The 25634-nt window shown below is 53.8% G+C and overlaps 1 protein-coding gene across 5 annotated transcripts in view; it reads right to left on the minus strand.

The window, feature by feature from the left end:
- Window positions 1-19682, minus strand: part of PAQR5 (progestin and adipoQ receptor family member 5) — an 81546-nt gene extending 61864 nt beyond the window's left edge. For 2 of the 5 annotated variants that reach the window (XM_070622185.1, XM_070622178.1), the window contains exon 1: window positions 19514-19650. The gene's annotated coding sequence lies outside the window, so the exon portion shown is untranslated. Of the gene's footprint in view, window positions 1-19513 lie in introns of all 5 variants that reach the window. The other 3 variants (XM_070622228.1, XM_008541548.2, XM_008541538.2) reach the window with 3 other exon arrangements.
- Between the last annotated feature and the right edge of the window lie 5952 nt (window positions 19683-25634).

The following is a 25634-nucleotide window of genomic DNA, read 5'->3' on the forward strand; positions in this document are numbered from 1 at the left end:
GCTCCTAGAAGAACACAAAGAAGGGACATCCCACTAGGGAGTCAGGAAAGACTTCTGGAAGAAATGAAGCTTGAGCTAAGCCTTGAAGAATAAACAGGAGCCCTGCAGCTGTGGAGGAGAGGGCATGCTAAGCTGGGGGTGCAGCAGAAGCCAAGGCATGGGGGTGAAAGACTACAGAATTCGGGGAGCTGTCTACAGGTCAGCACGGAGGTGGTGTCGGGTGTGGAGGGGCAGGGGGCCAGGGTGGTCCTGGAGAAGAGCCCAGAGGAAGACTCAGTGTGCACCCCATCTGAATGCAGCGGGGATGAATGCACTAGGGGCTGGGGGGCAGGGCTGGTGGTCTCAGGGCTGGTGACGAGAGAGGGTGGCGATCCTAAGCTGGGTAAGGAGAATTGTGATGAGCGGATGTTGCCAATTTCAAATCCTGGCTCCATCACTTACTGTGTGCCCATGGGCAGATCACCTAATCTCCTAAACTTGAATTTTCTTATCAGTTAAATGAGGATAATTTATAAAAGCATCAGTGGCTCTCATGAGGATGAAAAAACATGGCATCTATTAGATCACAACGGCTAGTCTCCCCACCGCACCCTAAATCCTCTCCGTTCTGCATTTGTGCTCTCTCGTGCTCCTTCCGTCCTTGGTTTAGAATCGTGCTTGAAAACACACGGCTTCGCCTTTGGCTCTGACCCACCACCCAGGCTGGAGCTGTGGCTAACGGGCGCTCCAGTGCAGGGAGGGATTGCCATGGTGACCTCCCAGCTTGGCTTTAGGACTCAGTGAGGGCAGGGAACCTTTTTCTGTTCCAGCTATGCCAGCTATTCGAGATATTTACCGCTAGGCCATTATTGTCCTTCTGAAAAAGCTGATGATATCCTTTAGCGCGCCGGAGAGAAAAATTGGAAACAATCCAAATTTCTGGCGCTAGAGAGCTGGCTGGGTAAGTTATGGTACCTCCACGCAAAATCGTACCGTGTGACTATTAAAAATGTTACAGATCTGGGGTTACTGACAGGAAACGGTGCCATGACATGTTGTTAAACAAAAAAAGCAGGTTATGGAACAGCATAAATCTTATAACACCGTCTATAGAAAACTGTGGTACATTTAACTGCTTGTATTTATGGACAGAAAGCGTGTTTTCGCAGTGGTTCTCTCTAGACGGTAGGGGTTAGCTCCAGGGACATGCTTTACTCTCTTCCTTCTACTTTTCTATAACACTAGAGTTTGCCCACAATGAGCATGTGTATTATTATTATAAATTTTTTTTAACCAAAGCAACAATGCTATTAAAAGGAAATAAATGGATGAGTCCTCCAACTCTTAGCCGGTCTTAGAGAAATTAACTGTGAGAGCCAACCCAGCAGCTGCAATATCGGCATCTCCTTATACCCCATCTGAGGAGCCCGTCTCTGAGCCTTCCTCCCGTGCCCCCGGCCTGCCTGCTGGCCCAGGGGCAGCGCTGGCCATGCAGCCCTCCAATCAGGGTAACCGGGCCCAGGTCCTAAAGCCAAACCCCTTGCGCATTTTGGAAAAGCCACCACATTTCCCCAAGCTGGAGGCCTAAGGGCTCCCTCTGTCCTGATCGTGGTGGAAGTGGAGACGGCAGGAGTGTCAGTCGGTAGACACACATTGAGTACTTCCTGTGTGTGGGCACCAGTCAAGCACAGAGATACAGGAGATGGAGGTGGACAGAGGCCCGCCCCTGGGGACTCCTGGTCGAGCGGACGCAGGGCTCCAGCCAGGGAAAGCCACATGATTCCTCAGAGGTCCTGCAAAGCTCTGCTCTCCTGACGCATGGGCCGCAATTTACGCTCCTTCAACAAAATCGTGAGGTCCCCTCTGGAAGGACCCCGCCCCTTAGCATATCCCCAAGCCCTCCACAGCCCACCCAGCCCCGGCCTCACCTCCCACCAGCCTTGCCATACACCCTACGCCCTATCACTCGTCTCTGCCCTTGAGCACACCAGGGGCTTTCCCACCTCCACGCTTGGCACCTGCTGTTTACTCGGGATGAGACAGCTCTTTCTCCACTTCTCTTCTTGACGAAATTCCACCCATTCTTCAAGGCTAAGTTTCAGTATCACTTGCAAGGGTCTATGTCATCCCATTTGCAAACTTCCCAGTGAAACACCAGTGCCCTGGCTCCCTCAGGTCGAGACTGGCCCCGTGTGTCTGGTTCGCTGCTGTGTCTGAGGTGCTCAGCCCAGGACTGAGCATGGGGATCCTGCTGAGTGAGTGCATGTTTGCTGAACGAGTGAATGACTTCTGCTGCCCACCACACTCTGAATCCTAGAGGCAGAGTCTGGACTATTTGTCTAGAACCCTCCACCCAGTGGTGTCATGCTCTATTCATGAATCCTACACTTCAGTACCAAAATGGTATATTTTGCTTGGTCCAAAATTTTTATTTCAGAATTTTTAAGATCTGAAATCTCAAACCAACTGTAAAAAAATGTATGAGACAACAGGGGAAATCTGAACACTGGATATTTTATGATAATGAGAAATGATCAATTCTTAAGGTGCAATAATAGCACGATGGTTATGTGTTTTTAAAGAGCCCTTTTCACTTTACTAAAGTAATTACAGATGAAATGATACGACGTCTTGGATCAGCTTCCACAGAATCTGGCTGGGAGCAAGGGTGCTGGGTAGGGCTGGAGATGAAGGAAGATTGGCCATGAGTTCATCCTTGCTGAGGCCAGGCACGGAAGTTCATTACACTAATCTCTCAATGTTTGTATATGTTTTTAAAAGGAGACAATTACAATGTCAAAACACTCCTGAAATGTGAAGTATGCCTTGAGTCCTTCTCAGACGTTGCATGGCAGCAGACAAAGCAAAACGCTGTTGCAAGAATAATTGTTACTCTCTTCACAGACTTTCCTAACGTGAAATATCAACACGGCAGTTTTGAAACTGATACAGGAAACGGTGCATCAGAATCTCCATCTAAACAAGATAAAACTAAAGAAATTAAAGACAAGCCGGAAATGCTTTAGAAACAAAAAGTATGGCTCCTTCTAAATAAGAGACTGTAGTCCCTGAAAAAAAGCCAGAAGGCCTCGTCAGCGGAAAATATTCAAAGATATCTCACAAACATATCTCCTCACCATTCTCCAGCTAGGGTAGAGTGAGGAAAAACTTTTTCCTGGAAAATTTTATAGATAAGAAACATACTCGTGACATAATGATACTGCCAACGTACTTTGATTTTAAGATTCTGCTTTCAAAGGGATCAAATAACATTTCATCTTCAACTTTTCAAGACTAGATTTTGTGTTTTTGAAGTGTGTAGATTTTAATGTTTTGAACACTTCATTTTTGTTTATCTGCTAATACAGACCAGAATTATAATGCCTATTGTTACAAAGTTACGTTTACTTTATGTTCTAAAATATTATACATTTTTGTATTTAAAATTATTAAATATTTGGTTTTGCTGATTTCAATTTTCAAATATATTTTTAGACAATACAATATTTATCTCAGTATTATGTGATATACAGAGTAAGATGGCCCTGGCTATTTTACTCCAGTATACCTAGTTCCACACACTGTGGGAGCAGGACCAGTGGGTGCCAGGCAGCCAGCCCGGGGGTCCTCAACTCTGGACTCGCGTAGACCCGCCCAGAGAGCTTCCAAACCTCCTGATGCCTGGGCCCACCACAGCTCAGTTACGGTGAGCTCTCCAAAGGTCAGGGAGGGAAGCTGGAGCCCAGGTGGAGCACAGTCACAGTTGAGACGCTGAGGTTCTAGCCCGTGGTGAGCACAGGGCCCGGCAGAGCTGGTCTGCACTGAGCCTGCAGAATGAGGAGCAGAGCGCCTCCACTCCACAGCTCCTGGGCCCCCAGGGCGGGCGCTGGAGCCAGGTCCCTCCCCACCCCACAGGCTGGGAAAGGGCAAAGTCCCGGCCAGGTTGATGGGACGTGGATGCAGGCCCTGACTGTTGAGTTCCCTCACCCTAACGGGGAGACGTCAGGCTGCTAAGGAAAGGATGCTCTTGCTTCTGATCTGATCAGAAACTTAAAGTGTGAGATACGGCTGTCAGCCTGTGAGACAGCCTAGACCACAGGAGCAAAGAAGGGAGGGAGACCGGTGAAGGGGGCACTGAGCGCCTTCCCACGCCCTGGGAAAGCAGATCTGGAAACCTGGAAGAGGTCACGCAGCCTCTGAGGGCAGAGCCAAGACCCCAGATGGGAGCTTCCGGGAGGCAAGCCTTAGTTCAAGGGACAGAGGCACTGTCCCCCACAGAGGAGGGGCCGCTCCCCGCCTGGAAAATGTCCAGGTGGAGTCTGGGGTGCGGATCCTGGGAAGGCGGATGAAGTTAGGGGTAGAGACAAGGGTCTGGAAAACCTCTCCAGCAGTAAGTCCCACACCCAACGTGCATGCAATTAACCCAGGGGTTCCTGAAAATACGGAATGGGCTAGGTGAGGCCCTCTCAGGCTTTCTGAATCAGAACCTCAAGGGGGCGGCCTGAAAATCAGCCTGGTTATCAAGCTCCAATGGTGATTTGACACATGGCCCAGTTCTGGAACAACTGCCCCGAGCATGTGTGACTAGTCACCTTCACACGGCCCAGGATCCACTCGGGACATGAGACACTCGGAGCCCAAGGTGAGAGGAAGCACAGGGAGCTCAGGACCAGTGCTGGCAGGAGAAGGTGGAAAGGAGGTGCCCGCAGGGGAGAGAGGCAGAATGGGAGAGTTCGGCGATGGGTACCCAAGGAGGCGAGTTTGAGATTCAACTCTGCATCTCCTCAGTGAGCATGTCTCAACACTCGGGCCCTTGTTGAGCAGGGTATAAGAAATGGCTGCCCTCAAAGAGAATCGCTTCTCTGAGGAGACAGGTGTAAATAATAATAGAGCTACAAGGGATCAATGAGAGGGAGGGAGGGACCTGAGGGGCCACCTGCCTCCTGAACACACCCACTCGGGTGTTTCACAGGTGCCCTAACCCCACACAGCCACAGCTGCATCACTATCTGACCACAGAATCCTGCCTTGTACACGCTGCTCCCTCTGCCTCATTCCCTGCCAGCCTGGAAAATTCCACCTGACTTCATCAGACTCCAGTGCCCCTTGCCTCCCTCTACGCCCGGGGTCATGGGGCCTCCACTGGCACCCCTGCTGCACCTCAGGCGGCATGGGGGCTCCTGGAGCACATCTATCCCCCTCCCGGACGGCAGGCTCCCACCCTGCTCGGTGACGAGTCCCCAGAACCAAGCAGAGTGCCCGACACACCGGGGAGAGCTCAGAAAAAATCTGCCCAATGAGTTCCGAGAAGGGGCCCTGAGCAAGGATGTCAGAGCAGTCAGGGAAGGCTCCTGGAGGAGGCAGCGCTTGAGGTGGATGCCAAAAGAGGGGGAGGGCTTGCTCTGGCAAACAGGAGGGAACAGCGCCCCCGGTGCGAGGGACTTGAAAGCCAAGGCCCAGGGCAGGGAAGCCTGCTGGCGCTGAATTCAGAGAGGCAACAGATGGGAGGACAGCGCCGGGAGGGGCGCAGGGAGCAGGCTGGGCACAGCGCCCCCGGCCTAGCCCGGCCCGGCCTGGGGGATCCCTCCTCCAGGCTCAGAGTGGCCTCCCCCACCCTCCCGCCTCACACCATGTACATTCCTGAGCGGCTTTCCCGGGCAATCATTAACCCTGAGCTTCACCGCCCGGACTGGGGGAATTGCTAACCGATCAAACCGGCGGGTGACCCATTTCACATAACTATTACCCAAAGAACACGCCCCACAAGTGAGGGGCAAATGGTCAGGGGCAGCCAAGGAGCCAAGGAGGTGTGATCTAGCAGAAGGAGGAAGGTCACGTGGACGGGACCGGTGACTGGCTCGCGCCAGACCTTCAGCTGAGAGTGGAGGACGCTGGGGGTCAGAGAAGGACACAGGGCCCGGATGGGAAAGGGTGTGACTGGCAAATGGCCCCACAGCGAAGGAGGAACTCAGACAAGTGGGAGGCTCCAGAGCACACACTGCTCCTGTCAGCGACATGGGAGTCGGGGCTCCGCCGTGGGCTCAACCTGGCCCTGAGTCCCGACGTCTCTCTAGAGCCTCTCTCCCCTTCTGCAAAATGGAGTGGCGGGGTTGAGCTGAAAGCCCATTTACTGAGCACTTAGTCTGCTCGTGGGCATTTCACACTCCACTGAGCTCTCACGGCGTGGCTCTGGGGGGGCACTTTTATAATCCCCAGGGGGCCCACCTCTTTGGTCTGTTTCGAGCATTAACAAGAGCCCAGGGTTAAGGGTGTGGTGCACAGCTGGTGTTCAGTGAGGAGCATCTGCCTCGACGACGCTGCCATAGCAGAGGACGCGCCTTCCCCGGCCCGCGCCAGGCTGCGAGGGGGACCCTCCTTCCTCCTCGCCAGGACGCGTGTTTCCTGCCAAGCCCTGTCATCAGCAGCATGCTTCACAATATCTGGATGCAGCAGCGGATTAGAGCCCCGGTGGCCGAAACGTGACTCGAGGTCCTTATTCCAGCGTTGCGAAGCACAGGCCTTTCTCAAGGGCTGAGGGAAGACGCACTACTCAAAAACCCATGAAGAAGGGGAATAAGGCGTCCTTCCAGATCAGCCCCAAGAACACGCAGCCAGAGCTCAGGAAGGTGTAGCAGGTGACCTGCCGTTCCGGGGGGAGGGGGACACGGGACGGGGCTGAGATGGGGATGCAGGACGGGGGTGGGTAGGGACCCTGGCCACAGCTGTCCCTGAGCCCTGGCCGTCCCTTCCTGCCCCCCAAAGCCCCAATGGCCACTGGTTATGGTGGAAAGTGATTCACTTTGCCCAGGGATGGAAAGCAGAGCTTCTACATGAAAAGTGAGAAGGAAAAAATCTTTTCCATCGTTAAAATGCCTCTCCCAAATGTGTCCCCATGGAGTCCCATAGAGCACCGTGAGAAAGGAAGTAGCATAAAGGTGGAAACACGCTTGGAGATAGGTCCCTATAGTTCTTGGCCCAGGAATGCTACATTGGGCTGGCATCTGTGTAAGCAGATGGAAAAGTGGTCACCTCTGCAGTATGAGTCAAGGGCCGCCCTCCACACCACGAGGCTGGAAATTTCACCGTTAGAGATTCATTTCTTAGGGTCTTTTTACAAAAGGGCCTGAAGAACATGCTGACTTTGGGGATAGAGGAGAGGTCGTGCAGATTAGCTGAAATTATTAGAGGAATTTTTTTTCCTCTTACTTTTCAAGCAGAGGCGCAGATCTCCCTGTGCAGGGTGAATTCATTTCCACAACAACTGGTGGCAGCTGGCCCTTCGGGGGATAAGTCAGAGCAGGAGGAGTGGAGTAGAGGGGCAGAGAACCCAGCTGTGTCAGGACCCATCTTAAACAGTCTGCTGGAAGAGAGCGTTGGGCAAGGAGTGCAAAGATCTGGTTCAAGTCTGACTGAGCTGTCCCTGGGAGGCCCACGTGACTCTGCACGAGCTGTGCGACCTTCCTGTGCCTCAGTTTCCACATCCCAGCATGAGAAAATGAAGATGGCAACACCTGCCCAGCACCAGGAGGCACTCGGTGAGCAGCACTGAAGGCATGACTCGGCACGTCCTGGGGCGTGAAACCCTCTGGCTCACCCCAAGAGGGACTCATTTAACCCCCCAGAGACCTGGGTCAGCCTCCGTCCTCCTCAGGCCAGCAGGACACTGGAAACAAAACTGGAAACAAAACTGGGAGCCGAACAAAGCCTTCTTTAAAGGAACAAAGCCCACCTTATCAGGAGAGGTGCTTTCCCTTTGAAAGTCAAATCTGAGGCCTTGGGGACAATGGTGGGCGGAGGCCCAGCCAGAGGCTGGGTCCCTCCCCTTCCCCGGCCTGTGAGAGGGTGGTCACTGGAATTCACTTCCTCAGACTCCTCTTCTGCTCTTTTCAAGCCGTTAAGGAAATCCTGAGCATGATAAGCAAAGACTTGATCATTAGAAGGAGCAGAAAAGGCAACTAAAAGGCAAAACTGATGCATCTAGAAGAGAATCCAGGTGTGAAACTAAGGCCCAGAGACGTTATGTGGTTTGCTCAGCATCACACAGCGAGCTGGTCCTAGGGTAAGTCCAGAAGCCCCCAGTCTTGTTAAGCTACAACCTAGAAGGAGCATTCCTGCAACTGGGCATCTGTTGGACTCGGAGGAACCATCCCTGGTAGGAAAGTGAAGATTAAACCAAACCAGACGAGGAGGGAGGAGGGAAAAGGGGGGAGGGCAACAGAGCCGGTCACTCCCCCTCCTCCCGCATCCTCCCAGCAGACTTGTGGTTAAGCCAATTTCATCCTCCTTCACACAATTTCCTTTTTTTTCACTTACAAATTTTCTTAAACCACTGGTCAGGTTCTAGACAGGACGCATACCAAAAACATCTAAGAAATAAACTATTGACGTCTCATATTTCAAAAACTGACACCCTCCCCACTTGGCGCCTTCTCAGCGGCTGCTCCCCACCTCTGCCTTTCAAGAGAAGGACTCCCAGCCGGGAGAAGCATTATTGAGCCCTGATCTGGGGAAACACTTGTTTCCTGCCCTGGGGGCAACTGAAGGATCCTTGAGGAGGCAACAAACCCCCACTGGAAGGAAGTTTTCAAAGCCTCACCGTCCTCACTGAAATGCAAGGTCACCACGTCCATCCCATCCCATCCAGCTTGCGGGTCCCCCGGGACTCCCCTCCCAGCAGGGAGGCTGCGAGGCGCGCTGCTCCCCTACTGCTGACAGAGCCCACAGTGACTGTGCTGCCTTCTGTCCCTTCCCATCTTGGCGGCGCACTTGTCACCCCAGAGTAGACTCACCATCCTCCTGCCTCCCTGGAGGCCTGATGCTCCACCTCCCCCAGGGACACCTGGCCCGTGGAGTGCCAGAAACCAGGTGGCTCCTCACCGGACCTCCTTCCCCTTCCTTTATCACTTCTTCCAGACCCCCTGTCTGCTTGAACTCCTCTTCTTTCAAGATGTCTTCTCTGCCAACCACAACCCAGCTGGCTTCCCCCTGTTCTCTGCACTCGCCACTGGAGCTCGACGGCATACGGGTGACTCAGTACACGGTGTCTCTCCTGGACGGGAGAAACAAACCCGACAGACTCGGACCACCCAGAGCACCTGGCCCTGTGCAGAGTTCATCAGAACTACGTAAGCACTTGCTGAGTGTGAGGTTATTTCCCCACACACTTCACTCTCAAAAGGGTAAACAACTCTCTAAGCAAAAATAAAAGAAATCGTAGGGAAGCGTGAGTAATCGCCAATTGTGTGGGTGCGTTGATGAATGTCCCGTGCACTTACTGACTTAGAGCTCACAGGACTGGGATGCAGGCCAGAGTTATTACAATTGGGCAAATTCTCCCCTTCCCGCCCCGCAGCCAAGAAAAGATTCTGTGTGATTTGAGCAGGACCCCCAGCTCCTATTCAGCGATGCTACTGCCAACCATCCACCATTATTACACAATTCGCCAAATTTGGAAGACTTTTTGGTCTTCAAGCATTCTTTTCTCTGGGGCCGGCTCCGTGGCCGAGTGGTTAAGTTTGCGCGCTCCGCTGAGGCGGCCCAGGGTTCGGATCCTGGGTGTGGACATGGCACTGCTCATCAGGCCACATTGAGGCGGGGTCCCACATCCCACAACTAGAAGGACCTGCAACTAAGATATACAACTGTGTACAGCGGGGGATAAAGCAGAAAAAAAAAAGAATTCTTTTCTCAATTCAAATGCCACTGGAAGGTCAGAACCAGTTGACAGGTATGGGCATCTGATCCCAGGGTAGGGAGGATCTGGGAGAGAGGCGAGGGTCTTCATGGAGCCAAAATGGTGGAGGCTCACTTGAGAGAGGAGGGGAAACACCTCCTCCGTCTAACAGGCAGAAGGGTGGGAGGAAGGGGTGGTGCCAGGGGCTGGTGGCAGCTAGTCGAGGAGGTAAGGCACACAGTTGAGTCCATCCAGGGAGGGGGCTGTGTTAACGTGATATCGAAAAGGTGCGGACCAGGGAGCTGACTGTCATAAGCAGCTTCACAGCCCCACCCTGAAGCCCCAGAGGGAGTTAACACAAAGTCAAATTATTCCTGGGAATTAAAAAATTGTTTTCAAAAAGCATCCACAGGGTCCACCCTGCATCTTTGACCCTATGGCCCCATCCTTTCCCATAATCCACCAGATTCACCTCCTCCTTGTGTATTTTTCTTGTCTCCCGGTTCTGATCACTGCCCCCACCCCATACACACACCTCCCACACACACCTCTGTACCTCCCAGTCTGCGCTCCTGCCATGCCCACCACGAGGCCTCTCCTTATCGGCAGCCACCTCCCCCAGGAGGTCTGCCCTGAGAGCTTGCTTATGGAACCACTCACACCTGACAGTTCTGGAGCCTCACTGAGACCTGCCACTCACTGACCTTCATACTCTGTCCTTGTCCAAGGCTCTCTGTTGTCTCAACTGTACCCGTAAGATTTTAACTTATGGAGGTAGCCAAATGGCACACAGAGAGGCTAATGCCATTGAAAGAAGAACTTATTGCTTACATTTCCCAAGAGAAGGGGCGCACCGCATACGACCACAAGAGAAGCGCTAGGTTTTGGTCAGGAGGCAGAAGCAGGAGTGAGGGGAAGGCTAGGCCAGAGTTTTACTAGGGTTTCCATGGAAAAGGCAGGGCAGGGGAGACGGGTCAGGACTGGCTAGTCTGACTAGTTCCAGTGGGCTCTGGGGGCATCGGGGCTGTCCCGGGTTACTGGGTACCTGCCCTGGGACAGGTTAGGGCAGGGGAAACACTGGCTCAGTGTGTGACCGTGAGATAAGGAGGTGGTTCAGAGAATGGGCCTGGACCACAGAGGAGATGGAAACAACGCTGGCCATTGAGTGTGGCCCGGTGATTAATGGCTGCCAAATGGACGAAAACTCAGAACACCCAGCCACACACTCCCCTCACCCAGCTCAGCTTCCAGGGCTCTCTGATCCAACCTCCCTCTCCGTAACACAGTGTCCTCCGCCCTCTGAATGTCTGGTACCTTGTAACACAACGCCATCCCTGGACGAACTCAACTATCTACCTTCACTCGTCAACTTGTTGTCTCTGGCCCCCTGGCACCAGCACCCTCCTCCCTCGCCTCTGCCTGTCATACAGCAGAGGTGTTTCAGGTCCTGGTCCCAATCTGGAATGCACCCCAATGCTTCCTCAGGGCTCCCTGTGCCAGGGACCACCCCTCTCTACCGAATCTCCCCTATCAGCACTAAGAATTCTTTTTTTTTTTCTGCTTTTTCTCCCCAAATCCCCCCAGTATATAGTTGTATATTTTAGTTGTAGGTCCTTCCAGTTGTGGCATGTGGGACACTGCCTCAGCGTGGCCTGATGGGCTGTGCCAGGTCCGCGCCTGGGATCGGAACTGGTGAAACCCTGGGCCGCCAAAGCAGAGCGTGCAAACCTAACCAATGGGCCACAAGGCCGGCCCCAGCATTAATAATTCTTAAAAAACAGTAGCGAGAGCAAAAAACTCCCTGATCAACTAGGGGAAAAAACACTTGTAATTTATACTCTAGATAAAAGACTAGTTTCCCACATACATAAGGATCACCTCCAATTCAATAAGAAAAAGACCAACAAGCTGATAGAAAATGGGCAAAACATAGAAACAGTTCACAGAAAAGGAAATACAAATGGCTCTTACATCTAGAAAAACGTGTTCAACCTTATTCATAGCAAGAAAAATGCAAATTAAAACTATATCGAGAAACTATTTTTGTCTTCCAGATTGTCAAATATCAGTAAGTTTGGTAACACACTGTATCGGAAGGTGTGGGAAAACGAGCATCCGCATACATTGCCGGTAGGAGTGTACATTCTCAGGAATTCTATGGAGAGTGATATGCCGAGAGCTTTCAAAATACAAACGCACGGACTTTCTGACCCATCAATTCCACTTCTGGGACTTTATCCCACACATACCCACCTACACGGCAAAATGACTAGAGCACAAGGGGATTCAGTGGGACATTATGATGTCTGAAAAACAGGACACTAGTTAAATCAATGAGGTGACACCCATATGGTGGAACACAATATAGCCGTAAATGGGAATGAAGACGCTTTCTAGGTACTGATCTGGAAGCATCTCAGACAGCCAAGCGGGAAAAGAAGGAATCAGGGGCAGAAGAATGCATAACGAGCACTGCCATTTAGGGGAATGACCTCTGTCTGTAATTACCGACTCCCGGGTGAAACATCTCTGGAAGAATATGTAAGAAATTGGTAAAGTCGCCCCCGAGGAGGGGAGGGAACTGGCAGGCCAAGGGACACGGGGCACGAAGACTTTTCACAGTGAAATCTTCACAATTTTTGAATTCTGAACATGTACATCTATTTTCTAAGAAAAAAGGGGGAGAGCCAAAGAAGGAAGATGAAATAAACAAATAAAGCCCTCCCTAACCACTTCCCTTTCTGGCTTCCACTCTCTCTCCTCAGCTTTACTGACGCATTTTTGGGAAAGCCATCTGCCAGCTGTCTCCCTTCCCTCCTGCCCCATTCCTCCACTGCCTCGGTCTGACCTCCCCCCACGGCACTGTCTGGGCTCCAAATCGGGCGGCTGCTTCCCAGCCCTCCTCTTGCTTGCTCGCTCTGCAGACCTCCCCGCGGGCCACGCACTCCTCCTTTTCATGGGCTGCCAGGGCCACACGCTCCACTGTCTCTGCTCCCTCTCTGGGAACTCCTCCCCAGTCTCTACAGACTCCTCCTCGGCTCTAAATGCTGGTGCTCCTGGAGCTCACTGCTAGGCCCTGCTCTTTGCTCTGCTCTCCGTGGTCCACACGCTCTCCCTGGGCTCTCTCACCCACGCCAAGGTTTCGCTCATCATCTATATGCATGTAACTCCCAAAAGCACATGTCCAGCCAGACCTCGCTTCTGAGCTCAGGGTCCCACTTGGCTGTCGCCCAAGGATTTCCAATCCAACATGCCCAACATGTAACTCGCCAGCTTCCAGCCACTCTCATCCTCCATCCGCGGGAGGCTTCCTCGCCTGGGTTCCCTCCTGGTTATGCCTAGAGTCTGTCCGCTCTTCCCCACCTCCACCAACACTCCCGCTGCTCACCCAGGGGAAGCCTTCTTCATCAGCTCCACCAGCCTCCTCACTGGTCTCCCTCACGCTTTCCCACCTGAGGGCCTTTGCACACACTGTTACTTGTGCCCTGAATATTCTCCTCCACTCTCTGCCCCTGCTTTATCTTGACTAGCTCTTGTCTCTCTTCTAGAAGTGAGATTAACATCATTCCCTCAAGAAGCCCTTCCTGACCCCTGGACCAATGGATCGCAACTGAGGGTGATTCTGCCCCAAAGGAGACATTTGGCAATGTCTGATGGCATTTTTGGTTGTCACGACTGGGATGGGAGTTTGTGTGTGGCTAGTCATCTAGTGGGTAGAGGCCAGGGATGCTGCTAAACATCCTACAATGCACAGGACAGCCCCCACGACAAGGAATTATCTGGTCCAAAGTGTCAAGAGTGCCGAGGTGAGGAACCCTGCCCTAGACGGAACCACGTCCCCACTACACACTTTCATAACACGCTCCATTTCTCCTGTTACCACCTGGCATGATTGTGATTAAATCTTTAACTGTGCAAAGGTATTGGCCAAGCTCTATTTTCTAAGCTTTATGAGACGAACAAATGAATCCAGGTCAGTGGCTCATGTTTCTCTCTACACCTCCACCCCCAGTGCTCGGCCTCAAGAACAGAGCCTTGAGCTTGGCAGTGAACATGTGTGGACTGACATGAAATGCTCAGGGCAGGGACTGGCCCATACTGAGCAGAGGTGACCCCATGTCCTGGCCTCCAACTCCGCTGGGTCCTCTGTGCCATCTGACGGCAATCCCTTCTCTTGCCCTCCACCAGCTTCTCTCCCTGTCCCAAAGCACCGAGCCCTGCACAGCTTTGCAGGCCCTCAAACCCTCATGTTCACCCAGGTGGTGTCATGGGCCCCTTCAAGCCAGCGGGACCCAAGCTTATCCCCTCATTGTCTTGCCAAATCAGCTGCTCCTCCTGCAAGCTCGCCCAGGCAGCGGCACCACCCCTCACCCAGCCGCCGACCCAGAAACCTAGGCACCCTTGTGCAGCACGTCCACCCTTCAGACTGCTCCCTCCACGCCCCCAACGACATGGCTTCAGTGTTACCCAGTTTTCTCCCCCTTGGTTCTTGCCTTAAGCCTCTTTCCCTCTAATGCACCTGTGACATCACTCACAGCTATGTCCTTCTAAGATGACAGCTGGCCTGTATCACTTCCTGATTACAAACCCCTCAAGGCTTCGCACTGCCCAAGGTGAGGAGCCTGCGCGTTCCCAGCCTGGTCCCAGAGCCTCCCCATCTCCCGCTCCACGGCCTCATCTCCAGCCACACCCTGCTTCAATCCCAAGTACAAACACCCTCCGCCACTTGTTTCACACCACGGTTTAGGCTCTCTCTTCCCCTTACCCCCCGCCCCCCCCGCCTTCTCCCTCTCTTCTCCTTCCTCTGCTTAGACGCCTGGAGATCTCATGGTCATCCTTAAAATCTAGTTCAAACACTTCTTCAATAGCATGGCAGTTCCTCAAAAAAATTAAACATAGAATTTCCATATGATCCAGTTATTCCACTTCTGGGAATATACCCCCCAAAAAATCGAAAGAAGGGCCTCCAACAGATATCTGTCCACCTATGTTCAGAGCAGCACCATTGACAATGTCCCAAAGGTGGAAGCGACCCAGGTGTCCATCCACAGATGAAAGGATAAACAAAATGTGGTACATCCATGCAATGGGATATTATTCAGCCTTAAAAAGGACGGAAATTCTGATGCACACTATAACACAGATGAATCTTAAAACATGATGCCAAGTGAAAGACACCAGACACAAAAGTTCACACGTATGAGTCTATTTATATGAAGTACCTAGAACAGTCAAATTCACAGAGACAGAAAGACGAATGGCGGCTACCAGGGGCTGGGGGGAGAAGGGAATGGGGAGTTAGTGTTTAGGGGGTACAGAATTTCAGTTTTCTGGAGTGAAGAGCGTTCCAGGGTTGGATGGTGACGATGGTTGCACAACCATGTAAATGTACGTAGCGACACTGAACTGTACGCCTTAAAGTGATTAAAATGGTAAATTTTGTGTTATGTATATTTTACCACACTAAAAAAAGGCAAAAACAAACCCAAACCCACCTCTTCTTGCTGAAACCCTCTATACACAACCCCCACGTCCCCAAACCCATGCATGCCCCCGTGCGCCCATCCCCAAGTCGCTACAGAGCTCCCCTCGCGCAGCTGAGCACACCGTCCTCTGTGCATGCTCGCACAGGCTCCAGCGCACTCAGTTACAGACTGAGCTCTCCGTCCTCCCAGACGGAAGGTTTCTGCAGGCAGGGACGGTGTCTAACTCGCCGCTCCGTCCCCGGCATCTAGCCCGCAATCTAGAGCAACCTCTACTCCTTCAATAAGGACTATAAGAATGAATAACCAAACCAACCGTTTTGGGTTAATACTGCCCAAAATCTCGCAACCTGTTGTCCCCAAAACAGTGACTTACTTCCAAGATTCATCAACAACCCCCCTCCCATCCCTGGAGAAGATAAATCTTCGCCCTTCCATTAAGCAACAAGGTCAGAAGGGGCTTCCACGGACAAAGTTAATAAACAGCTAACTTGGGAGGAATAAACAAAATAAAACTGCGCCGGGTGGGGGCAGGCCCTTGTATCTAACACCAGCACACCCCGCCTCTCCCTCCTCTGGGCAGTGGGCAGGCTGATTCACTTCCTGTGTCCCCTCCCAGGGCAGCGTGAGAGGGGACCGTGGAGAAGCCCCGGTCTTAGGGCACATACAGATGATTAGTCACTGGCTGGAAGGCTGCTGACCTTAGTGCATGGCTGACCACAGCCTGCCCGCCCCGCCCCCACCGTCCTAGTGACCTGAGATCTGGAAGGCAAAGAGCACTTGGCCTTGGCTCTCAGCAAGAGGCCCCGCGGCCCAGAGCCTTCCCTTTTCTCATAGCTCCCATCCACCCTGTAAGCCCTTGGAGCCCCCACCTGCGGACTCCTCCTTCACACAGGGTCCACTTTTACAGAGCAGGGGCTGGAAGGAGAAATGGTCCCCTGGTCCTGAGGTCACCCTCGGAAAGGTCTTCTGAGATCATCTGACCCAGTGGTTCTCAACCAGAGACAATTTTGCCGCCAGGGGACATTTGGCAATGTCTGGAGACATTTCTGGTTGTCAAGAAGGAAGCAGGAGGTCGTACTATGGCATCTGGTGGGTAGAGATCAGGGATGCTGCAGAACATCCTACAATGCACAGGACAGCCCCTACAAACCAGAATTATCTGGTCCAAAATGTCAGTAGCCCCTGACCTAAGCCAAGTGTCTCCTGTATAGATGAGGAAACTGAGGCACAAGAAGTGACAGGGCCACAGTCATGCTGAGTTAGATGTGTCAGAATTAGAATCCAGGCTCCCACCAGCCACATGAGCCTTCAGCTCCCAAGAGTGCAGTGGCCAACACAAAGACTGGTAGCAAGCTGGCAGAGTGGCTGAATTTGGGACCACGGGGTCTAGAAGCCCATGACGGCCGGGCTCTGAGCCTCTGGCAGGCCCCCAGTGAACCCCAGCAGGGTTAGCCTGGCTGCAGGGCTCCCAAAGAATCAAAGAGGAAGATGTCTAAGGCCGCTATGGCTTGTCCAAGCAAAAGGCCCGTTTGAGGTTTAGGCAAAATTTACCACTCAAGTCCCCACAGAGGACACTGGGGGTGTTCCTGGCCTGCTGTCCAAGCCAGAAGTGAGGACAACTCTCTAAGATAACCCCTGCCTTACGGGGCAGGGCATGGGCGGGAATTACACCTTGGACTGCTGCTTTGGGGGACACTGTCTTTTTGCCTCGATGCCAAAAATGATCACATCTCCCACACCTGTCGGCTCCTCACTGCCATCCTGCAAAATTTCAAAATAACATCTAGAGTCACCTTTGTCCTTTTCCCCCAGGAGCCAACACCATGTCTCCAACCGTGGGCAAAACACCAGGGCGCAGGTCCAGGCATCAGAGCTGACGTGCAACCCCATTATTTACGAAGGACTGACTCACATCAGGTCACAACAGACGTACTTTTCCATCCACTGTTCCTGAAAGCCACCAGACTTGCAGTGATAGTGGCGATAAAGAGAAGGCCAGAGGACAGGAATGCATGAGCTATGGCCCAGGTCAAGGCTTCACCCTATTCAGGGGAAGGAAGCCCACAGGGAGTGGTTGAGAGGCAAGGCTGGGGGGGACCTACAGTGGCCTCAGACACAGGAGGAGTCACCATTGCAGATTCATTTCTTCAGGCAAAGCATTGTTATTGTTCCCTCCACCTGCCCTGTCCCCTTCCTCCCCAATTTTTCCAACAAGCTGGTAAACTCCTACACATCCTTCAAGGCCCAACGTCTGGAGTCCCTCCCCTAACATCAACTCCAACTCTTAATCTGGCAAACCACAATGGCGATGGAAAAAGATTCTTCCACATACACATGAGAAAATAACAATCACCTCTTATGGCTTGCTTTGAAGCTAACAGAGCCCTCTGGACAACTCACTCTCTCATAAAACCATGCAGATTCTATTGTCCCCATTTTACAGATGAGGAAATTGAGGCCCACAAAAGCAAGTTCTCTTCCCGCAATCCATAGTTGCCCCATGGACTGGTAGAGAGAGGGAGGAGGCAGTAAAGATTAAAGTTTCCAAATAAGATTTTCTGGGGGCCAGCCCCATGGCCGAGTGGTTAAGTTCGCGTGCTATGCTGCGGTGGCCCAGGGTTTCGCCCATTCAGATCCTGGGCGCAGACATGGTACCACTCATCAGGTCACACTGAGGCGGCGTCCCACATCCCACAACTAGAAGGACCCACAACTAAGATATACAACTATGTACCAGGGGGATTTGGGGAGATAAAGCAGAAAAAAAAAAAAAGATTGGCAACAGTTGTTAGCTCAGGTGCTAATCTTGAAAATAAAAAACATTTTCTGGAGGAATGGGTAAGACTTGGATATAGATGGGACAAGGGTCCTCAGCCTCCAGCCTAGGGCAGGGCCAAGCTGGGATGTGCTCACTGGTTTAAAAAAAACCAAGTTGCCCCAAGTGGGTGAGGATGTCAAGGACCCTCGAGGGTGACGGTGGGCAACTATGTGGTCCAGTTTTTCAAAGTGCCCTTTCTGCTCAACAAGGGCAAAGATCGTCGGCTGGAAAAGAATCTCTGCCGTTTCAGCTTAATTCATCCCATTCTCGTCGAGCACCTTCTGCGCGCCCAGCACTATGGCTCCAGCAGCCAAAACAGGTGCCGGCGTCCTGCAGCTGCCGCAGCTTAGCAAGGAGAGGAGTTCCCAAGCTCTCTTGGAGGAGCTTCCTGACCGATTTTATTTCTTCTTGGAGATGCCCTCTCCTGGCCTACCCCTTTCAGCGGAAGAACCTTGAGGGAAGGGGGAAAAAGAAATGAAGCCCTGCTGAGTCAGGGGCCCAGCAAAAATGGAGAACCAACCACCTGGCTCTAGAAAATGGTGGTCTGAGGTTCAGGTCCACCACGTTTCCCCAGCAAATTACTTAAACTCTTTGGGCCTCCTTTTGTCTCACCTGCCAGTAGAATAAGATCTACTACCCCACTGGTTACTGTGGTGTAAAATGAAATCAGAGATGTGTCCATGTTAGTGATGTTAGCTCTTCTCTGATCCACTGACCTCTCCATCTGTTCTCTCTGGTTCTGCGCGGGAAGGGGCATCTTTCATTCCCATCTCCGCTCTGAACGGAGCCCTCTGTGCAGCCGAAGCTGGATGAAGCTCATTCTGCTCAAATCAGCAAGGGTTACTGAGCTCTTGATCTATGTCCCTGCCGGGCTGTGGGCCACCCTCTCTCCTGCGCTCATCTGACTGGGCTTGGGAAGGCCTGGGGGGAATGGGGTCGGGGGTGGGGGGGAGGTCAAGGATGCCCAGCCCGGCTGTGCCTGCCGGGAGACAGGACAGAAGCCGGGACTCCCCGTGGTTGGGAACTCACTTCAACAGGGCCCAGACGGGCCCCCCTGGGCAGAGGGCCGCCCCCTCTTCCGCACCCCGTCTCGCTCAGCCCAGTCTCCTATCGTATATCCGGCCCGAGGAGGCGGGAAGCACAAATGTAAACATCTCTTAAGAAATCGCCAACTCTGCAGCCCCCATCCAGGGATCTTTTCAAGGGACTGAAGGACGCAGGGAGGGACTCAAACGCTCAGAAGAGTGAGAGAGAGGAAAAGCAAGAAGGCAAAAATCAACTAATTTCAGCGGAGACCGTGTGCAGCCGCGGCGGCTGCCCCACCATCGCACCGGCTCCGGGCGCTGCGGGAGGCTGGGCGGGGGGCGAGCGGGGGAAGGGGCTGCGCTCACGGCCGCCCGGGGCGCGGCCGGCCGGGCGCAAACTTTCCAGGACCCGGCCCTGCATTGGCCGACGGGCTCCCGGGGAATGCGGGGCGGCCGCGGAGGCGGGGTGCGCATGGACCCGGAGGCTGGGAGGACGCGCGCGGCACTGGCCGGGAGTCCCGCCCTCGGTTACCTGGCTCCGAGGGTCCCAGGCGTCCAGTCCAGAGGGCGCAGGGACGTGGCACAAGCGGGCTGGGGCCCGAACACTCCTCGGAGCCGCAGCGGCCCCCAGACACGCGGGCGCTGCACCTGGCCCGGCCGGTCCGCGCCTTCCCCGCGGTCCCCGCCCCCGGTCCCCTCCCGCGAGGGGCGGGGCAGGGCGGCGGGGGAGGAGCCGAAGGCAGGGGGCCGCCTCCCCTCGTGGGGCCCGACCTAACGACCTGCCACAGACCCTGAACTCCGTAACCTCCAAACGAGCGCCCCATCACTCGCCAGTCTGAGGTGCGACCACAGCCATGCGCCCAGGTGGAGTCAGGGGTGCGCACAGGCCTCCTCCCCGCCCTTCATTCCCACCCGCGCCCCAGGGCTGAAGGCTGGGAGCCCCAAGGCGTCCTTGAGGGCAGTGCCACCGAGATGAGACGGCCCTTGAGAAGAATGCATGGGGTGGCGCACAAGGAAGGAAAAAACAACTGAGTACTCGCAGCCCCGCCCTAGCTTGTCCTCTTCCCCCGTGGGAGAGGCTCTGGGCTGCGCTTGGCCCTGTCGTCGGTTCTACTGGCTCTCGCCAGCGTGTCCATGCCACGGGGAGCTTTGTCACCCCTCGCCCTTTCCCAGGTCTCCACTTCCCAGGTCCGGAAGGCGTCGGGCCTGGACCTCTGCCACTCAGTGGACACAGCATAAGAGTTGAAGGGACATGGAGGTCACAGAAGCAACACCTGGCCAGGGGACCCAGACTCCGGAGCTACTCCCAGGTGCTGGAGGAACAGGTTGCAGCTACTTCCTGGCCCCACCCCGCCCCCTCCCAGAGGAACTCTCAAAATCCAGCCCTTGGACAAAACTCCCAGACTGCAGTGGGGGTCGTCCCCGTGGCCCGGGCTCTCTGAGTTCCTGCTCCCTGCCTTGCCTTGCTTGCTAAGTGTGCAGGCAGTAGAAGGAGCACCAGACCAGGAGTCCAGAGACCTGGGCTCTAGCCTCCAGTTAGCTCTGTGACCTTGGATCAGTCTCTGTCCCTTTCTGGGCCTCAGTTTCCAGATTTGCAGTGAGTGGGCTGCAGTTGATGATCTCTAAGGCCCTTTTTATGGATCCTGAATCGTGCTATTGGGCATCTTGCTTATTAGGTTTTTCTGTGGCTGCACATCTTGTAAAGAGGTGTGTGTGTATGTGCCCCTCAGTCTAAATAACCTTGTCCTCTCAGACCTAAGTTCTTGAAGGGAACATGATGAGGTTGGACTGACAGGTGGGCGGTCATCCTGTACAAACCAGATTACCCAGAATGGCTGGCTTAGGGAAAGTGGATCCCAGTCCCAGCTTATGCTGAATTCAGGGTGGCCTCAGACAAGTCCCTCATTAATAATCCCTGCTTTGTCTTCCCAAAGGTGTTGAGGGGCTAAATGAGATATCAGACATGAAGCCCTTTGAAAGCGGAAGGCAAAGGGTTGTGTGCTTTCTGACATCATCGTCATCTTTTGATGCCTGTGACAGTGATGGACTTTGGAGGCATTGGGCATGAGGTCTGCAGAGCCCAGCGCTGGCCTTGTCCCCATGCTGCAGAAGCTGCTGTATGCACAGCACAGGCCTGCAGCCCTCCACCCCCACCCCAGCAGCCAAGGTGAGCAGAGACCTCAGTGCCCCACCAGACTCTGGTGCCCTGCAGGCCTCCTGTGTGCACCTTGGGAAACTAAACAGGGAAGAGAAAGAGGCTTCCAACCTAAAGGGAGGTGGTCAGGGGGGCTACCCATCAATCCATCGGCATGTTTTGGCCAGATACCTGGTCAGCAGGTGCCGCAGACAGGTGCCACCTCTGCTTTCAGGGAAATCAAAGTCCAGCTGAGTGATTAAACAGGAGCCTGCTGGAGGAAGACGTGGAGGCAGGAGAGGCTGTCGTGGATGGTGAGCACACAGTGAGGGCAGAGTAGGGGAACAGAGAGAGAGGACCTGGGGGGCGCTTAGATTTAGGCCACATGGAGAAGAATTCAGAGTATTGCGTTCAACTCCCCTATTTCATATTCGAGGAAACGGAGGCCCAGAGAGGGAAAGTGACTTGCCCAAGGTCACACAGTCAGCAATGAGTTAGCAGAGCTGAACTTGAACCAGACTTGAGGACTTTGTACTGGGTTTTGGCCTCCTGTGCAGCCCAAGGAAACCTGAAACACGGGAAGGACTGGGATATGTACCTGTGACTGGGAGGAGCAGTCCAGCCAGGGAGAAGGAGCTGAACCAGGGTGCAGAGGTGGGAATGAGCCAGGGGAGAGGGCTGGAGTCCCAAGGAGGGTCTGGAAAGCTGGGCTAAGAACTGTAGCCCTTGGCAGATTTTGAGGAGACCTGGGCATGGGACACTCCTGGCCCCAAAATACCCAATGAGACATCAGGTGACATGTCTGGAAAGCCATGAGTGAAGAGCTGTTGCAACCTGCATTCAAATAGCCTTGAGCAGTTGTCTCTCTTCTCCGACCCTTTCTTTATCTTAGAGTGGGGACCACAGCCTCGTCCCTTTTAAGGTTATTAGGTGGCCGCAGAATGACTTTGGAAGAGCTCTGTGAACTCCGGAGGACTGAGTCCAGGTAACATTGGGGGACAGTGTGGCTTTTCTCAAGGGCCTCTATGAACATTTGGAACTGACCCGCGCTGGGCTGGGTGCTGCATGTCTTTTCGTGGCATTGAGTGGATGGACCACCAAAGGGAGGGTCCCCACATCACTTCTCTTTCAGACACCGTTACAACATCGTTCAAATACCCTTTTTTGGGAGAACAGTCCCGTCCCATCTGTACGGCCTGGGACCTCCCAGCTCTTCCTCTGCCCCTCCCAGAACCTGGGTATTCAGAGTGCACTGTATCAGAATGCTGTTCGCAGCCCCGTGCCTCCTCCTCAGGGGGATCGCCAGCTCCTCCTGGGAGGGCCCAGCCTGTCTGTCCTCTCTGTGCAAAAGGCTTTGTCTGACAGCAGGAACAGTGCAAAAGAGCCCGTCGTCCCCACTTGAGAGCAGGACTGAGGTCCCTCTTGCACTCTCCACCCTCTCGCACTCAACCCTAACCTAATCCTAAGCCTGTCCCTCCTTTGATCCTCTCTGCGACAGAGGCAGAGGCATTGGGCAAAGCTTAGCACGCCAGTTTGCAGAGGAGAAAACTGAGGCCGGGACAGGTGCAGGACGTGCCTGCCTGGCAGCACCAGACCCAGAATGACAACCTCACTGCATGGTGGAGGCCACCCTGCTGACAAGGCCCCTTCCCAGCCACCGTCCCCTTGGGGCTGGGAGTATTAGCCTCACTTTACAGCCGAGGAAATGGCCGCTAAGGGAGCGTGCACAGTTGACGGGGCTTCTGGAAGAGCCTTCCTTTCAGCTGCCGTGTGCAGATGAGAGGTCAATGCTGGTGTGAGTCTCCCCGGGTGGCCAGAACAGCTTACCACAAACGTGGCTGCTCTCTCACAGCCCTGGAGGCCAGAAGTCCCAAATCCAGGCGTCAGCAGGGCCACACTCCCTCTGGACAGTCCATGGGAGAGTCCTTCCTTGTCTCTTCCAGCTTCTGGCGGCTCTGGGCATTCCTTGGCTTGTGGCAGCATGGCTCCGGTTTCTGCCTCTGTCTTCACATGGCCCTCTCCTCCGTGTTCTCTCCTATTTGTGTAAGGACACTGGGCATTGGATTCAGGATGACCTCATCTCGAGATCCTTTTAGTTACATCTGCACAGACCCTTATTCGAAGAAAGGTCACTGTCACATGGACCGGAGGTTAGGATATGGACTTATCTTTTGAGGAGGGACACTATTTAACCCTCTGCAGCATCTTTCCTCCTCCTGGTGGCACCTGGTGGTCCCTCAAGGGGGGGACCTCCTTTCCTTCTTCCCTTAACTTCTCACCTCATCTCAGCTGCCTGGAGAGAGCCTCCCACAGCATCTTCTTCCATCTGGTTGTGTTATGGAGGAGAAAGGAGACTAAAGCTATATGGGGACCTTGCTGGCGGCACTGAGCTGAGGACTCACTCCCTTTGACTTTCTCTCCCAGTCTGGCCATGGTGGTTTCAATAGCACCCTTTGTGCCCCCTTCCCCTAACATCTTCCCAACACGGGGCACCTACAGAAAAGCCTCTTTCAGAGAATGGGCTCAGAGAAAGCAGCTCTTGTCCCTGCTCACCACACCGCCCCACCCCAACCCCGCCCCCGTGCTCCCAGCCCCTCGCCTGCTGCCCAGGTGCTGACAGCCCTTGCCAGGGAGTCACAAAGCTTTGCATTCCCTGTGGAGAGCACAGACTCCCAGGCAGAGCCCCCTGGGGCATGGGTCACAGTCCTGCCCCAGACGTGGATCCTGTCCTCAGAGCAGGATTGAGGAGGCAGAGCGTGAAAGGCTGGCCCTTGGAGAGTGTGCGTGGAGAGGGAAGATACTGAGGGGGCAGGAGAGTGACCCACCTTGTCTGGGACTCACCTTGGCCAGGGTCAGGCTAAAGGGCCATGCTTAGGGCTTGAGTCCCTGCCTCCCAGGGAGGGACCATGAGGGCCTGTCATCTCAGGTATCTGAAGGAAGCCCCAGATCTGCCCTGTCCCAGACAGGCCCCTCAGGGCCAGTATCCATCGAGAACCAGAGAATCCAAAAGGGCTTTCAGGATCATTTGACCTAAGGAGTAAAGATGCTCAGAGAGAAGCAAGGATGCCACAAAAGGGGCCGGCCGACTTGTGGCGTCCAGGGCTGCCTCTGTCTCGGATGTCAGCTTCCCAGGCCCAGGCAATATCTTTACAGCAGCCTAAGGTCCACAATCCCCTATACAAGGGGCATGGGCAGCCCCCTGCTTGCAAGGGGAGAGCTAGGGGACTGCTCTTGAAGCTACGGTAGCAGATAGATGCACTGTTGTATTTGAGTGGGCAGTTTATGGAGGATGGCTTAGGCAAGGGTGCTCATAGAGATTATGAAGGTGGGTTAGCCCACCCTTCCCCTGCAGGCACCATCATTACCTTGTTTTCGCCTACTGGCCTCAGAGGGTCTCTGTTCCTGCATCCAAAAATGCCCTAACAAGAAAATATAACACCGGTCCAGTGGTTCTCACTCCTGGCTAGATGTCAGCATCAGCCACTAATTCGATCTGAATCTCTGAAGGTGGGAACCAGCTCTTTTTGAAAGCTCCCCGGTGATTCTGATGTGCAGCCAGCTTGGAGACCCTGAGGCAGGCCAACCGCCTCGGCCGCCCGGCTCTTGGGGCTCCTAGAGCCTCATCCTCCCGCCCTACGGTGTGCTGGGGTGGGCCAGCACACTGCAAATATGTATACGAGTAATGTGTGCAGAGCCTGCCCTGCCCACGCCAGTGCACAGCCGTGCTGGTGGATTTTCCCCGGCTGCAATTGCAGTGCACCTACTGCTTGAATTCTGGGCCGGCCATTGCACGCAGCTCATCGCTTCTCTGGGTTTCTCCTTCTCGCAGCCCCCTGAGTCCGGCATTGGGTGTGGATGCTGCAGATGCTGGAGCCCCATCAAGCACTTGGGGAGGGGTGGGAAGGAGGGAGCCCCTCTGGACAGCCTCTGGCAGCTGTCCTCACTCTGAGGCTGCTGCCTCCCCTCCAGAGCTAAGGGCCTTCAAGGATTACCCCCCGAAAAACACTGCCTCCCCCAGTGACCCCAGAGACTCCTTCCCCAGATTTCTCCCTCCAGGTACCAGCTGTCTGCAAGTTCTACGCAAAACCTGAACTCGGCTCTTTTTCACGAGCCACAAAAATATTCATCACCTTTAACCCAGCAATCCCACACCTGAGAATGTATCCTAAGGGACTAATCCTCAAAAAATGAAAAAGCTCTTTGAACAAAGTTCCAGCATGCTGTCTAACAGCAGGGCACTTAAAGCAACCTAATGTCCAGCTCCAGCACACTGGTAAGCAACAACACACTCATTTTAAAAGCTGTTGCAACACGGGAAAACGCTGATGATATGGTGTTGAGTGCAAAATTGCATCGGGCAGGAGTCCAGCTGTGGAGAAGCTGTATATGTACATATACAAGGACTGGCCAGGAAATGGGAAAAGAAGAGAAAACCCAAATGCCCGTTTATTGGGGTTGGGATTGTGGGTGATTCTTTTTCTGATTTCTGGTGTTGTTGTAACATTGTTTGCACAATGAA

Source organism: Equus przewalskii, chromosome 1 (assembly GCF_037783145.1).
Source record: "Equus przewalskii isolate Varuska chromosome 1, EquPr2, whole genome shotgun sequence".
Lineage (NCBI taxonomy): Eukaryota > Metazoa > Chordata > Mammalia > Perissodactyla > Equidae > Equus > Equus przewalskii.